At 35.4% G+C, this 17984-nt stretch overlaps 2 long non-coding RNA genes across 2 annotated transcripts; one reads left to right on the top strand and one right to left on the bottom strand.

The window, feature by feature from the left end:
• Nucleotides 1-187: 187 nt before the first annotated feature.
• On the top strand, nucleotides 188-15728 carry LOC114523692. Its single transcript, XR_003687049.1, has 3 exons — nucleotides 188-307; nucleotides 14838-14948; nucleotides 15456-15728. It is a non-coding gene; the product is annotated as an uncharacterized LOC114523692 (long non-coding RNA).
• LOC114523691 lies at nucleotides 7750-8198 on the bottom strand. The gene is made up of 2 exons (XR_003687048.1): nucleotides 8094-8198; nucleotides 7750-7884 (listed from the first exon to the last, which is right to left on the bottom strand). It is a non-coding gene; the product is annotated as an uncharacterized LOC114523691 (long non-coding RNA).
• Nucleotides 15729-17984: the final 2256 nt, after the last annotated feature.

The following is a 17984-nucleotide window of genomic DNA, read 5'->3' as shown; positions in this document are numbered from 1 at the left end:
CATTTTCTATTTCCATTCCCATTTCCTGAACCGCAGTCAGTAGCTCCATTGTACTCATATGTATAAACATGATTAATTCTTGGTACACACATGGGGGCCGTTCCCAGAAAACGCAGTCCCGCACTGGTTTCAGTGAACGCATTTATCGTTTAAATTCAGACACATTTCAACAACGAAGTGTAGTGCGCAAGTGGTTGGTTTATGCACAGTAACTGTGGCTGATGTTAATGCATTTATCGTTTAAATTCTGACACATTTCAACAACAAACTATACTGCGCAAGTGGCTATATCGCACAGCAAATCAAGGTAAGGTGAGGAAGTTCTTAAAATGTTGTTAATGGAAAATTATATAAAACGAGTCCAACGCCTGTATTCTAAAATCTCACTAACACTCAAACTGATTTGAGTGCGAGATTTGAATCACGTCGTAGCGATTCAATGACGGTATTTCTACTCGAATATGAACTTATTTTCAGTGTTCTAACTTGAAACATTCTATTGACCAAAGATAGGACTCGATATATAAGGAATAAGAGCAGGCACGTTGTAGCTAAATGCGAATATTTGCAAGTTTGCAAGGAATATATATTTCGTTTTCACTAGAAACAATCATTTTACGAGACGATAGAGATGGGTCAATATAAACTAATACTAAGTACTTCCTACTCAATATCGCTGATGCTGAAAAACGTATCAATACTTCCGATACTAAGAGAAAGAGAAATTTTCTATTTCCATTTCTTGAACTGCAGTCAGTCGCTCCATTGTATTCATATGTATACATCATGATTAATTCTTGGTACGCAGTCCCGCACTGCCACTGGTTTCAGTGGATGCATTTAACGTTTAAATTCAACAACAAAGTGTAGTACGCATGTGGCTGGTTTATGCACAGCAACTGTGGCTGATGTTAATGCATTTATTATTTACATTTTGGCACATTTCAACAACAAACTATAGTGCGCAAGTGGCTATATCGCTCAACAAATCAAGTTGAGGAATGTGTTAAAATTTTACAAACGAAAATTTTAAAGATAAGTTACATGCACTCATTCATGAGTGCAGTGACTCATGTTTGTGAGTAAACTTTTGAATTCAGATGTAGCTAAACAGTGGCGAACTCAGAATAAGTCGCAATCTCTTTGATAGTTTTCGGTTCAAAAATAATTTTATATTCTTTTGAAATCCATTGGAAATAACAGTGTTATTAAGGTGTTTTGAATTGAAATTAAACCGCGTAAATTATTCTGACTAACCTTAGATCAGCTACTTGCTGTAAGCATTGATTGAATTTTTGACACATTTCAACAGCAAAGTGTATAGTGCGCAAGTTGCTATACCGCACAACAAATCAAGGCGAAGAAATTCATAAATCATGATAAAGACGAGTCTAACGCCTGTATTCTAAAAACTCACCCGCATTCCAAACTCATTTAGTGCGAGATTTGAATCACCTCGTAGCGATTCAATGGCGGTATTTCTACTCGAATATGAACTTATTTTCAGTGTTTTACCCGATATATTCTCACATGGGTCAGTGATAAAAGAAATTACAAGTCACATTCAATGAGCACTGTGTGAGTAATTTTGTTAGCGTTGATCGTGAAAGAAGCCGGACTGAGAAGTCGAGCTTATTATTTATATGTCTTCGAAACACTTGCCAGTTCGCCTGCAAACCACATGTTCCCAATCGGGGATGCTTACCGAAAACCTATTCCTAGTCTTGTGCATTACATTTCTCAATGGATGGAATAAGGCCACGTCTATCTCATAAATTGTGGCTAAATGCGAATATTTGCAAGTATGCAAGGAATATGTACTTCGTTTTCGCTATAAACAAACATTTTACGAGACGATAGAGATGGGTCAATATAAACTAATTCTAAGTACTTCCTACTCGATATCGCTGATACTGAGAAACGTATCAATACTTCCGATACTAAGAAAAAGTGTGGCATTTTCTATTCCCATTCCCATTTCCTGAACCACAGTCAGTAGCTCCATTGTACTCATATGTATAAACATGATTAATTCTTGGTACACACTGACCCTTGCATGGGGGACGTCCCAGAAAACGCAGTCCCGCATTGTTTTCAGTGAACGCATTTATCGTTTAAATTCTGACACATTTCAACAACGAAGTGTAGTGCGTAAGTGGTTGGTTTATGCACAGTAACTGTGGTTGATCACTGCATGAAAAGCGCCGTATTCCAAGGTATTCACATGTGAATACGGGTGTGAATAAAACACATATTGCAAGCGTATTCCGACATGGAATATTAGTGTGAATACGGCATCGTATTCTTCAGTATTCTAAGTGTGAATACGCCGTGAATATGCCGCGTATTCTGACCAATATTCACACTTGGAATATCTCACTTCTCACTTAATCCGTGTTTCCACAAAATAAATTCATCAGCTGACATTTTTAAACTTTATTTTGAATGCTGAAAAATTGAAGTGGAATTTTATAAATAATTTGGCGCAAAAACCAAAAAGCGCGCTTTCGAGTTTAATAAACATTGAACGAGGAGATCGTGCGTTTGTGGCTGTAAGAAATCTTTTTGGCGCTTATAAATAAGGGAAGAGAGTGAAGGATGCCAAGGGCTTGGTAAAGTCTGGAAACTCTGGTCGCAGTTAAAGAGCATGCCGGCGAGTATTTGTATGCTACGATTCCCACGAAGTCTGATGAAGAAAATGCGCGAAATAGAAATGAGATTGCATGGCGCGATTTCCACAGCACCTTATGTTCGCTAATACGTGTAAAATGATAACGAATATTAACCGTATTTCAAGGATTTTTTATTGTTCAAAACCGAAAACGCATATACTGTTTGTGCGTAAGGGACCTCTTCGGTGAGTGACTAAATATCGTGCAGTTGAATTCAATAGCCGGCCTATAGACTATACCCTATGACCATGTTGGGAGTAATCTCAACATTTTATTAACAAATTACCTGGTGATAAGAGGTTAATGGGTTATGCGTTCACAGCCTGTGCGAATGTTTAGGCATTTATTGTCCCTCAAGTCTGTCCATTAAGGAAAATATCAATATGAACAAACATGCATAATCTTTAGGTTGCCATGTTAATTTAGTAGCATAGTTTAATTGCATAGCAGTCATACACATTGCAATGGTAGGTTTATCCACAGTTAATGTGTTTTATCAAGGTTGATCAAATGCAATACTAAGATTTCAGTCAATTATTTAAATTTTATACAGTCCTTAACAGATCATGCACATGTGATGGGTTACAACATTTCACATTTTATAAAATATTATTGGAACATCACAAATTGTTCAAAAATATGTAGCAAAAACACAGCCTATCATGAATTTTACTAAGCTGTTATGATTTTCAATCTTTCATCAGCTGATTGTTAATTTATAAGCAATGTTGTTTTAGTATATATGAAACATTGCTCCTGGAGTATGTCAGAAATTATACTTAATAGTAAATTGTTGAGCAAAGCAAGTGATGTTTTTTCACTTGGTAAGATATTAAAAACTATAGGTGAGCAGATAATGAATCAGGAACTTCTTTCACTGGGTGAAAAATCCTCTTCATCTTTAGCAAAGTTAAGGCCAACTCTTTTGGGAATTTTCTCAATCTTGCAACCCTGATGGCTAAAAACAATTAAAACCACCTTAAAGCAATTATTGAACAAAATACATAGCAAACTTTCTTAAGCTATAATAGATTATTATCCGAAAGGTTAATGATAATGGTAAAAGCTGATGTTGCATGCATGGCCATTTGTTTTTATTGTTGTGCATAGAATTTATGCAGTGTAATGAAATTATAATATTCCTAGGAGAATGTATATGTACAATGTACAATGTACACACCATTCATATAATTTGGAAGCTAATCAATTAGGGTAAAAATGGAAACAAATTCTTCCATGAACTTAAAGCTGTATATACACATAGCTACTCCTAGTATGCAAACATCGAGAAGCTGTAGTAAACTCATCTACACTTTAATGGTATATTCTTTAAGTATTGTGATTATAATTTATGTACGGAAAAGTAATTGCAAACAAATCAGTAAACAGTCTCAGTTATAAATTATGATGAGGGCAATGTTAAAAGGCTTCACTTAAAAACACAGTCTAGCATGAACTTCTAAGCTGTTAAGATTTCTGTCTTTGGGCAGCTGGTTGTTAAGATTCCTATCTTTTGGCAACCAGTTCAATAGCTATTCTGTGGTAAATATTAGTGTAAATATAATCATATATGCTAAAAGGAAAAATATAGGCCATTATTTGTTAAAAAATATGTATTATATATAACTAAAAAACACAGTCTGGCTTTGATTTCTAAGCTGTTAAGATTTCTGTCTTTGGGCAGCTGATTGTTAAGATTTCAATCTTTTGGCAATCAATCATTAGCTATTCTGTGACAATTATATAACAATATATATCTATAATATATAAATTTTGCCTAAAATATAAAAAACCCTCATGAAATGCACCAATGCACCTCATTTCAATGCATCTTGAAACGTCTATCTAAGGGTTATGTTATGTTAAAGTTATGATTACAGCAGCTTTCTGAATATTTGTGGTAGGTAAGAAAGTAATGTCCCTTTTCAGTATTGGCAAACTTTTAAATTTTGTTTGTATTGAGTATGGCTTTGAAATGGCAAACATTTGTACCTACTATAATTAGTGTGTGATGGAGGTAGGATTGATGAAAACCATCATACAATTTATTTATTTACAAGCAGGTACAGTTAGCTGTGTACAAATTAGCTACAATAAACACAATCGTAATCTATTATATTAATAAAAAAAAAAAAGTGATGAGCCCAGCCGTAAAAGCGTTGGCCTCGCACTATTGTTGTTGTGTTGTGTGTTTCAGGACTATAGTATGACATAACTCTTGTTATTATTAAATAACTTACCTGATTTTAGCGCCGCCACAAGAATTATTTTGGGGCATCGCGAACATCTTTAACAATTCAAAGTTGAACAGCTTGAACTTCTGTTGAAACCACGCATTTATATATAAGCGCCCTGGTTGAAACCAATTGACATTTGTGCCATGTTATCGTTTTGTAAACAAAGGGAACTGGACAACTTTTGCGAGGAATCATTTAAAGACATTTATTTGTTATTGTTATACGACCTCCGAATTTCGCCATTTATTCGCAATTTCGCCGCAATTCCTTGGCGCAAAAATTGTCACTAACATGTCGAAGAGGAAATTTCCCAAAGGAAATTTCCTACGATTTCCCAACACTGAACTGTATATATTACGGATGCTTTTGACGATACAGAATCATCAACTTTCTACCCATGTGTTTACGTATCCAAGCAAAAATAAAAGTATTTTTTTTATATATAACTTCTTTTACACAGGTGATTAAAGAAATTGATGGATATTTCTCTTTTTATACAGCTTTTTTACGACTTACGAGGCTACTCAGCGCTCATCGACTGAGGATATACGATACTCGACATCCCTGCGGCAGCAAAAAAATTAAGAGGAGTTTTATTAGAAAATCGCGTATTGGGCGCTCAAAACTAAATTAAGATTTAATCGAATGAATCGGGTGGTAACATGGCGGCTGGTTCTTATATCGTGTGAGTACTTTACTGCGTGTTTTCACATAGTCAACTGTTGACTTTCGTTTAATTTTGTTAAATATCGTCAATATACTATTGGAATGATGTGTAAAATGATAAACAAGATGAATTCAACAGTAATTGACTGTAAATTGTAAATGTAAATTCATCATCGAACATTGAACTGTCCGAACAATTATCAAATTTTAAAATGTAATATCTTTGACTATAATTGTAAACGTGTTGTGAAATCCGCTCCAGGATTACTTTTGATATGTGTAATACCTCAAGTTTGTAATTAAATATATGTCATCTCAGTGAAAAAAAAAAAAAAATTGAAGAGTCAAAAGCAACGCAATGTTACACAGAGGGGTTGGAAGGATTCGACTCTCACAGAAGCATGGAAGGTAGGCGTGCATTTTTGCGGATTTTTCATATTTTACTGCCATCGATAACAATAAATCATACCTTGCAACATTCCTTAGACATTCTAGTTTTAATTTAAGGGATTTTATATAAACTTAACTTGGTTATTTCGGAGTAAATCTTGCTTAAATTTAGAAGCGATTCAAATTTTAAATTTTCACAAAATGCAGTCACTATAATCCGTATTTTGCTCTTATCTTTCAAGCGAAGTGTTCATATTATAATTTATAACGTCTAATGTTTAACTAAGATGTATTTTGTTACAACAATTGCCCTGGTCCCAAAATCTAGGCATGAAATTTATCTAAAAAGTTATTAATATTTTTGTGTAATTGAGTATAAAATGAATACATAAGTCTGTTGTAAAACTGTTGTTCACCACTTGTAAATTACTATAGAACTGTTTCCGATCAACCTAAGGCATATTTCATGATTTGCCCTAGGTATGCTAGTTTACAAAAAGCATCATTTAATTAAAATTGGAGTGGTACGCCGTGGAGCATTTTTCGACTTTTTAAAATGAACCAGATTTGTGTATTCTCAACCTGGATTTTTCGTACAGTCCAGCATTACTATCTGTTTATTGAATATAACGCGAAGCGCCATATTACAAGCTGTGCAAACATGGCTCTCGACCTATTTTACACTTCTATGATGATTTTAGATGGTTTGAACATGTTTGTTCCCAAAATCCACAGGTTTTCTATAAGCCATGATTTGGCCAATATGGAGGGAACCTTCACCTTAAGTTAAATGATTAAATATCAACTGAGAACCATTTCCGATCAACCTAAGGCGTATTTCATGATTTGCCCTAGGTATGCTAGTTTACAAAAACCATCATTTAATTAAAATTGGAGTGGTACGCCGTGGAGCATTTTTCGACTTTTTAAAATGAACCAGATTTGTGTGATATTCTCTACCTGTATTTATTGTACAGTCCAGCATGTATCTTTACAATGTATCTTTCTCCAATTGCCCAATATTTTGACAAATATTATTCACTTAAATATTATTACAAATGGTAAAATCCTAAAAATTACTGACTAAAGGCAAGGTGATTACTAGCCTATATTCAATGAGGAACAAAATTACAATTTGTTTCAACACGAAACAGATTGCTGTATACAAACATGTACTTGAATAGCCCAGTGTTGCTATCTGATTTTTGGATATAAAATAAAATGTATACTGTAAGCTGTGCAAACAATTGGCTTTCAGCCCATTTTATATTTCTATGGTGATTGTATAGGGTTTTATTTATCCTGGTTGAACACATGTTGCAGATCTGGAAGTTTGTGCAAATCAGGCCCTGGATGCTACATCCTACATGCTCTTAAGCCCTTTCTTGTTAACTCCAGACTTGTCTTGATAAATCTCTTATAGAGGAATTTGCCATTGCCACATATTTGACATATCTATTACTTTTTATTGCAGGCTTTGAAAAAACAGTGGAAACAACACAAGATTGCAAAAACACTATTTATTGCAATTAATGACATAATATTTTAAAAACAAAGTCACATTACAAGTTTTATATTACTTATACTTACAGCTGTATAATTTTGGAATGAATTGTCCCATGAATGACCCACCAATTGTCCTACATGTCCCATATTATGTACCCACCACACAAGAAATTCATTGTTAATAAAGTAGAAAGGGCAGTTGTTTTTGAAATAAATCAAAATAGTTTGACTTTCCCTTTCTTTGTGTTGTTTCTTGAATAAATTATTTACGGTCTTTTTTATTGTTGTGATAAAGATAAACTGATCTTCAAGCTACTACACATAACTATCCACCATCTCCAACGCAAATGCGAGTTTACTGGCATGTCCGTATCTGAAACTATTGTTCATATTTTCCAAGATGTGTTGGATACCTAGAAATAAAAACGTTGACATTTGAGATTTTTATTTTATCACAAGATTAATTCTAAACCACTAAAATCAGTATATTTCAATATGTTTACACTGTCAATTACACATTAGTGTGTGACTGTGACTGTGTGTCACTCCTTCGCACTAATAAAAATGTACGCATGGAAAATTATATCATTCAAAATACCAAAAAAATTAAACGAACACTCACCTGTTGTTCTTCTTTGTTTCAAGGAGCTTTTCGTCTTTTGAAATTCCCCAAAAGTTAGTAAAACAGCTGTCACTCAACACGAAAACTTTACCAAACTTGTAAATTCAAAATGGCTGCAAAGCATATTTTAGCGAAGGCCTGGTTGCTAAGTTTTGAGCGATTTTGTGCAAAAATACGCGATTTTCTAAAAAATCTCCTCTTAATCAAATAAAAATCATCGTGCGTTTGGTAACATTTATTGTTTTTATTGTCTGTCGCCTAAACAAATCAAGTGCAATTTCAATTTGTGACCGTGATGAGAAGAAATGCTGGATAACAGTTGACACCGGCATTGAACTGAAACAACCTTTGCCTATTCTGTGGTATATAAACGCATTTCCTGCAATATTTACACAATATAACTCGTTGATTATCCCGTATTCATGCGTACAATCACATTTTCTATGCCGAAGTGTGAATACTAGGTCTTGAAAAATATTCACACAGTATTCGAAGGTATTCTAGGTCAGAATACGCGGTGTGTTTTATTCACAGGTATTCACATCGGAATACCCCCAATATTCCGAGGATATTCACAGTGAATATCTGTGAATACGTGTGAATATGGACCATATTCGAACTCATATTCGCACGTATTCACCTGTGAATACGCGGTTTTTCATGCAGTGGATGTGAACGCATTTATCGTTTAATTTCTGACACATTTCAACAACAAACTATAGCTCACAAGTGGCTATATCGCACAACAAATCAGGGTGAGGAAGTTGTTAAAATGTTATTAATGGAATATTCTAGAAAGACGAGTCGACGCCTGTATTCTAGAAGTTCACTCGCATTCAAAACTCATTGCATGAGTGGGAGATTTGAATCACGTCACGTAGCGATTCATTGACGTTATTTCTACTCGAATATGAACTTATTTTCAGTGTTCTACCTTGAAACGTTCCATTGACTAAAGATAGGACTCTATATATTCTCGCATGGATCAGTGATAAAGCAAATTCCAAGTCACATTCAATGAGCATGAGTGTGAGTAATTTTGTGAGCGTTGATCGTGAGAGAAGACTGAGAAGTCGAGCTTATTATTTATATGTCTTCGAAACGCTTGCCGGTTCGCCTGCAAACCACGTGTTCCCAAACGGGGATGCTTACCAAAAACCTAGTCCTAGTCTTGTGCATTATATTTCTCAATGGAAGAAATACAATAAGGCCACGTTTATCTCATAAATTGTAGCTAGATGCGAATATTTGAAAGTATGCAAGGAGTATGTACTTCGTTTCCGCCAGAAACGAACATTTTACGAGACGATAGAGATGGGTCAATATAAACTAATTCTAAGTGCTTCCTATATTAATTTTCCGGGACGATAGAGATGGGTCAATATAAACCAATTCTAAGTACTTCCTATATTAATTTTCCGGGACGATAGAGATGGGTCAATACAAACCAATTCTAAGTACTTCCTTCTCAATATCGCTGATACTGAGAAACGTATCAATACTTTCGATACTAAGAAATAGAGTGGCATTTTCTATTCCCATTCCCATTTTCTGAACCCTTGTATTCATATGTACACATGATTAATTCTTGGTACACGATGCCCCTTGCATGGGGTTCCCAGAAAACACAGTCCCGCACTGCATGGTTTCAGTGAATGCATTTATCGTTTAAATTCTGACACATTTCAACAACGAAGTGTAGTGCGCAAGTGGTTGGTTTATGGACAGTAGCTGCATGTGGCTGATGTTATTGCATTTATCGTTTAATTTCTGACACATTTCGACAACAAACTATAGTACGCAAGTGGCTATATCGCACAACAAATCAAGGTGAGGAAGTTGTTAAAATGTTAGTTAATGGAAATTGTAGAAAGACGAGTCAACGCCTGTATTCAAAAATCTCACTCACACTCAAACTGATTGAGTGGGATATTTAAATCACCTCGTATAACGATTCAATGACAGTGTTTCTACTCGAATATGAACTTATTTTCAGTGTTTCACCTTTGGGCTTTCCATTGATTTAAGATAGGAGTCTATATATTTCACATGGATCAGTGATAAATGAAATTCTCAGTTATGCTCATTGAGTAATTTTGTGAGCGTTGACGCTGAGAGAGGTCGAGTTTATTTATGTCATCGAAATATTTGTTTGTCTGCATGCAAACCACACGTTCCCAATCGGGAATGCTTACCAAAAACGTATACAGTCCTAGTCTTGTACATTACATTACTCAATGGAACGAATAAAGGCACGTTTATCTCATAAATTGTACCTAAATGCGAATATTTGAAAGCATGCAAGGAGTATGTACTTCGTTTCCGCCAGAAACAAACATTTTACGAGACGATAGAGATGGGTCAATATAAACTAATACTTAGTACTTCCTACTCAATATCGCTGATACTGAGAAACGTATCGATACTTCCGATACTAAGAAATAGAGTGGCATTTTCTATTCCCATTCCCATTCTCTGAACAGTATTCATATGTACACATGATTAATTCTTGGTACACGATGCCCCTTGCATGGGGGTTTCCAGAAAACACAGTCCCACACTGGTTTCAGTGAATGCATTTATCGTTTAAATTCTGACACATTTCAACAACGAAGTGTAGTGCGCAAGAGGTTGGTTCATGCACAGTAACTGTGGTTGATGTGAACGCATTTATCGTTTAACTTCTGACACATTTCGACAACAAACTATAGTACGCAAGTTGCTATACCGCACAACAAATCAAGGTGAGGATCGAAGTTCTTAAAATGTTATTAAGGAAAATTATATAAAGACAAGCCTACGCCTGCATTCTAAAAGCTCACTCACATTCAAAACTCGTTGAGTAGGAGATTTGAATCACGTCTTAGCGATTTAATGACGGTATTTCTACTCGAATATGAACTTATTTTCAGTGTTCCACCTTGAAACTTTCCATTGATTTAAGATAGGACTCTATATATTCTCACATGGATCAGTGGATCAGTAAATATCTCGGAAAGTACATAGGCTAAAGACCCCCGGAATGCCACTAAACGATAGAGCTTAAAAAGACGATTTAAATAGTATATTCAAACCAGCTTATAGTGATAAGCTGCATTTGTATAAGTCAAAATAATAGGTTGCTTTGTTATCTCAAATTACTCACCTATAGCAACCATATACTTTAGAAATTCCGTATTTTCTCGCTTTTTGTTCTCTGCTGTCTTTAAAATGTCTCAATTTTACATATTATCATTCTGTTATAATTCTGAGTAATTGTTGGGGGTATGATGTGCCAAAGAATCGGACAAATAGCGTTTTATAAATTCTAAGCGATAATTATTGCTAAGCGCGTGCTTATACTTTACTGCGTGCTCGGAATGTTGTCATGCGGTTGGAAAAGGCGACAAAACTCCATGACGCCCTCCCCCTAGGATAAATATTGACCCCGAAAATCGATTCCTGACGCAAAATTGGACCAAGGGGTCAGTTTTTCGTTTTTTTTGACAGAAATCTTTTTCGATATTTGTATTATTGTGAAATAATATTGCCGGTGATGCGATAATTCATATCGTCATGTATGTTTCCATAAAAAAATCGGCAAAAATCATCTTTAAAATGGTTCTGTTTTTATTAAATTCGGTCAAGTATTCGCACAGAAATCGCAAGTTAAAATGAGCTAACCACTTTTTAAATTCTGACACATTTCAACAACAAAGTTTATAATATAAAATTTATAGTACGCGCGTGCTGATTGGTCAAGAAGCGTGTTTTTATAACCGTATAGAAACACAGCGGGAATTTTCCCGCCGAACTTGACAAGCGAAGCGATGTAATGAGAATTTGTAATTGAATCGAATTATAATATTTGTATAAAATCTTTTTATTGAGTTATACTGATTATAAAAGAAATAGGAAACATACACACTGACCCTTGCATGGGGGTTCACAGAAAACGCAGTCCCGCACTGGTTTCAGTGAATGCATTTATCGTTTAAATTCTGACACATTTCAACAACAAAGTGTAGTGCGCAAGTGGTTGGTTTATGCACAGTAACTGTGGTTGATGTGAACGCATTCACATTTCACCCGCCACATTTCAACAATAAATTATAGTAGGCAAGTATAGCTATCGGACAACAAATCAACATGAGAAAATTCTTAAAATGTTATTAACGTAAAATTATGAAAGACGAGTCTAACGCCTGTATTCTAAAAACTCGCTCGCATTCCAAACTCGTTTAGTGGGAGATTTGAATCACGTCGTAACGATTCAATGACGTTATTTCTGCTCGAATATGAACTTATTTTCAATGTTCTATCTTGAAACTTTCATTGATTTAAGATAGGACTCTATATATTTCACATGGATCAGTGATAAAAGAAATTCTCAGTTATGCTCATTGAGCAATTTTGTGAATGTTGATGCTGACAGAACTCGAGTTTATTTATATGTCTTTGAAACGTTAGCCAGTTCGTCTGCAAACCACATGTTGAATGTCATGTTCCCAATCGGGGATGTTTATCGAAAACCTACTCTTAGTTTTGTGCATGTATTACATTACTCAATATGCAACGAATAAAGCTTCGTTTATCTCATAAATTGTAGCGAAATGCAAATATTTGCACGCACGCAAGCAGTATGTACTTCGTTTCTGCCAGAAACAACTGAACATGTTACGAGACGGTAGAGATGGGTCAATATTTAACAGTTATTCTGCGAACTCGAGTCGTATATGAGCTGATAACTGTTTTATTATATACACAAACTTTGTCGCCCTTTCGGTGCATTTTGGTGTGCTATTATCAACTAAAGCTTGGATTTCTATTCACTCAACTCCCCAAATCTTTCGGCCATTTTGTTTACTTTCTCTACTAGACAGATATGAGCTAATATCTGTCTAGTAGCCAACCAATGAGATTGCAGCATACCTCATATCTGGCACTTGTGTACATAATAATAACTAATATAAGTACTTGCTATTCGATACCGCTGGTACTGGAAAAGTATCAATACTTCCGATGCCAAGAAAGGATCGGCATTTGCCGATACATATATGAGCCTTTGGCATGGTAACGGATATGATGAAACTGTTAATTACGATAAAAAGCGAAAGAAAACAAAATCTCTAACGTACTCCTGGTATTTGCATGGCATGTTTTGGTTTTGTTTAATGATTTAAATGAACAAGAATACATAATATATGAACACAGTTTTTGTTGTCTTACAATTAGTAAAGTGAAAGTATTTAAATTTAGCATTACAAGCATTCACAAGTAAAAATTTTGACTGACGTACTATATTTTTAACATCTAGAATTTGAGAGATATAAATCCACCAGGTTGAAAGATGTCTTTGCTTAACTACTTTGGTTTAATCGTGTTTCTGCATTCTTTAACCGCAATATATGGTCATGAAACTTCGACAAATAATATAAATACCAATTGCACTGTTGATTTACAAGAATCGAAGTTCATGGGAGATCTGATTAAGCCAATGCTTGCTCCCACCATAAACACCATTGAAATAACAGTGACCGTTGCCTCGGCAAACAAGACTCGAGGTTTACTTGAAATGAAATGGACTTGGGCGAACGAAATTGGTCGTACCCTAATTTCCTTGATCGTACCTTAATTTCATATTTTATGATCTCGTATTCAGAAACATCCCGAGTCTTAAGATGTTTAAGTCATGGGCTCCATTGCTTCCACTTTATTACCAATTATTTTCAACGTCGTTTGAAAACAGTAGAACTGCGAGCAAAAGGCAGCCGAAAGCATTGCCCAGAGAGCATTGCTCAGAGAATGATTGCCCTAAAGTCTAAGCTTGGCGGCGTTCTCCGTTGTTCAGATAATCCAGGAGAAATTGAAGTTGCGTTTGTAGCCGAAAACAACCAGCCCAGCACATTTATTATAAAGATTCCTTCACTTAGTATTCATATAACATTGTGTATAACTTATTGCTCTGTACGTGAGAAATTTTTTTAACCTATCTGTTTTTACAAAGGCGATAAGGGATGTAGACAATAAACCACTTGTCGTATCTATAACACATTCCAGAAGTATTTTGAGATTAAATTCAATTTCAATTTTAAGTTCGAGCCTATTGGTCTAGGGAAGCGTTAGCGTGGTCTCCATAGAAACTAAATTCGCGTCCGCTGAAGTGCAAGTTGTTTTCGGAGAACTGCCATTGCGCTTCTGATCAGCTCTGGGATAACACGAGAAAAACACATAAAAAAGATGCCTCGCAGCACATATAAAAATTTGTTTTAAGTTAAAAAGCGTTCACGGAAGTCGATGGGCGCGCATTGACATGCAACAGCTGCACCGCAAGAAGCAAGAAAACGAGCATGCAGTTGCTATGGAAACGTGATTATAAACGCGACATTTGTTAAAAACGAAAAAATTATTTTCTATCGCATTTAGGCTTACTGACGCTTTATCAATGTTTTTTTTAAGTTTTCAAAGGATGTCGTATGAATTTTACTAATCGATAATCTTTAAATACAATGTTTAGTTTGATTTTTAGGTGTTTAAATAATATCCAATATATACATAATTTATGCGCATGATTTTGCCAACGGTTGTGTGAGCAAATAGTTTATATTAGTTTTTATTAAATGCCAATAGTGGAAAACAGAGCGCATTCATATACATATGGTACATTCTAAATTTAGCGGGTTACTTGAACTGTGAAAAAAGGTTTCAAATCACCCCAAAAAGTAATTCTGGGTAAATTTGACCTGAGAACATTTAAATTTGCAGTGTGGCAGCGAGACATAGAACTACATAGGGAATCCACCGAAAATCAGATTATTCGGAAATAGACTTCACTGGATCTTTGGAAACAGAAAATAATTACATCGCTCTTTATAGGTAAGAATTAATACAAATTTTCAACTACATCGTCGGCTATAATCACTCCCTGGTTTAAACATAGATTAGAACTCAATATTGAATGGGGGGAAAGGGGGTGAACATATTTTTGGAGAAAAAATCAATCGTCCTAAAAGTGTTTTGGTCAAGATTGTCTAGGAACAAACAAACATATTTCAATGGCACGGTAAAAAATCTAAACATCACGGTCAAACATCATCTTTCAAAGTGAAGAATAAACTATGCGGACTTCTCGCATTCTTAATTTTAACACCTATCATTTTTTTTACCCAATTTTTGAATACCATAAGAAATAGTAGCAAACGTTGTGAAGTATATGGGTAATTTTTTTATTTCACTTATTACAGCATGCCGATTATTTATCATTATGAAGGCCCTATTGTTGCACAATACAGGGTGTTGCAAAAACCAAGACTATTGAAATCACCTATTCTCTACCTCATCACTTTAACTAAATATGTTACTGATTAAATGTTTTATTTTCAGAACTCCTGTGTCGAGATCCCAACAAGTATGAAAGGGTCGATGCTCATTCCAATTCTAATATTTTGCTTGAAAGAAGTCGTCGCAGCCACAGTAGGCACAAAGTTTTCCCAAAACCCAGAAATAAAAAATATCGGATTGGGAGATTCAACAAATTCAAGCTATACTTCGAATGCCTGTCATTTCGACTGGTCGCTCAAGGATGTCGTAAGATTGATGCGTGATAGCAAAACGAATGTGATTAAGCTGAATGTTTGGACTCAGCTGGCAGACAATGATACCTCGAATAAGAATCGGACTCTATTGGCAAATTTTCAATGGGCAAACCAAATCGGTCGTACATTATACTCGCTAATACATCAACCAGTTGCTTCTCAATCACTAATGCTTCAACCAGTTGCCTCTCAATCATTAATTTTATCATTGTCAGCAGTTACGTTGTCTGCGGGTCTTAGAAATGTCGACGTTCTGATCTACGCAGAAAACGCAAGTTGTATGCTGTCGTTGTTCAGAAACGATACATCGATCAGAAGTTCTGTTTTTTTTTCCCTCCTGCAACAGATGTATCTGTTCAATGAAGACGGCCAGGACTATCAGCTATGCCACTCTAATGAACTGGAATTGAAATGTTGCACAATGGAAATAACAAAATCAAGAAAAGCTAGAAGTAAACACGATCCAGTATGCTCCTACTACTCGTCAATCGTAACAGATGATTTTCCGATCATTTTGCTTACAATAACGTCAATATTAATTTTCATTGCTTTCCCATTGATTCTGGACTATTCCAATCGATTTAAGAATGACGGTGAATATTATATGATAACAGATAGTCCCATGGCGTTATCATTCTTACTGCATATGTTATTCATCGAGGGGCGTGGACCAATAAAGTCCTGTGTACGGAGATTATTGATCGTATCATTTGTTGTAGCGACTATTTTACCTGTGCGAGTTCTGGTTATTTCTTGGACCACTATCTTTCTTTATGTTCTGATATGTCCATGGGCACCAATATTTCTATTTTTCGACGAACACGACTTTAACGAAGGTCAAGGTGATTCATGTGTACAGTCCTTTTGTTATAATTATAAAAACCTAATTCAACTAATCTCTCTGCCATTTAACTTAAACTTTTGGTGGGACAAGCTTGAGGCGAAGAAACTTCAAGAAACTTTCAAGTCCTATTGTTATTGCTGGGATCAACAGAATACAACAAAACCCCAACCAAATGTTAGTGTTCAAATCAGTACTCCATTGACATCCAAAGGCTATGGATCTATTCCATCAGTTTCTCAACGATCAGAAAGCAACAATGAAATACGGCAGTTCATCAAAGTGTCGTTGGTTCGTATATACTTTATTACTTTTGTCATTATATATTTAGGAATTGTTCTCCCGTTATCGTGTGTATTTGTTTTTGTTGTAATATTTTGTGTATTCTATTTCTGGAATCCAATTAAAAAATGTGGAGAGTGTCTAGCTAGTTGCCGCAGCACACGAGAAACATTAGTTAAATGCCTTCTATTGCCTTGGAATTGGAATATTGTCATTTTTTCCTTTATCATTTATGGTTCCATCTATTTCTTAAACTTCCTTCTTCCTTTTGCGGCTGGTCTATTGCTTAACGGAGAAACGTATGGTCCGTATCTCGCTCCACTTACCACCATTCTATTATACTCGTGGGTTAATTGGAAGCTTTCGGTCGAAGCGAAATACTTGTTACTAAACTCGGCAATTTACCAGATTTGCAATGAAAACAACAACAACAACAACAACAACAACAACAACAACAGCAACAGCGACAACAGCAACAACAACAACAACAACAACAATAACGACGACAACAACACATCTAATTCGTTTGTTATCAAGTTTGACGATAAAGGCGAGCCCATGATCCCACGGAAGTTGTACAATCTGGCCAGGGAAAAATTTTTGCCTTACGATCAAATTTTGTTTCAATATTTCACAGGAGTGTTAATTGTTATAGCTTTTGCAGACTTTTTATACATTCTCATGTCATTCTCGCAAAAATCAGGGGTCTCTAGTAGCGTTCAAGTAATCGGGTCAATCGCTGCCGCTAGCTTACCGATTATTTTCAACCTCGTTTGGAAGCAGCAGAGCGATGAACAAAAGTGGGCCGATGAAATTGCCATGAAGTCGAAAGTTAGGCGCGTTTTGGTTGTTTGCCATCGTTCAAATGATCATGAAGAAATTAAAGTGAAATTTAAGCCCGAAAATCAGGGAATTGGGGGGGCAAATTCACCCAATGATTCAGTCTGATTGGAATGTCCCATATTAAGGGTCAGCCCCTAGCCATCGTCTATCCTTACATTCCCAACTACTGCTTTTATGTCCTATATAAGGAATAGCCAAATTTACTATACTGTTCTTATAACCAAGTAAATGGTAGAGGGTAGAAAACTATCATTAACTAAGATATTTACTTTACTTACAAATATAATTTATCCGCTTAGCCCATTTTCTAGATCTGTATATTCTAGAAATATGCTATACAGTGGTTGTATG

The sequence above is a fragment of the Dendronephthya gigantea genome, unplaced genomic scaffold (assembly GCF_004324835.1).
Source record: "Dendronephthya gigantea isolate DGI-Jeju-01 unplaced genomic scaffold, DenGig_1.0 000028F, whole genome shotgun sequence".
Taxonomy (NCBI): Eukaryota; Metazoa; Cnidaria; class Anthozoa; order Malacalcyonacea; family Nephtheidae; genus Dendronephthya; species Dendronephthya gigantea.
Note: the sequence above shows the minus strand (reverse complement) of the source record. Positions and strands in the feature narration are given on the sequence as shown.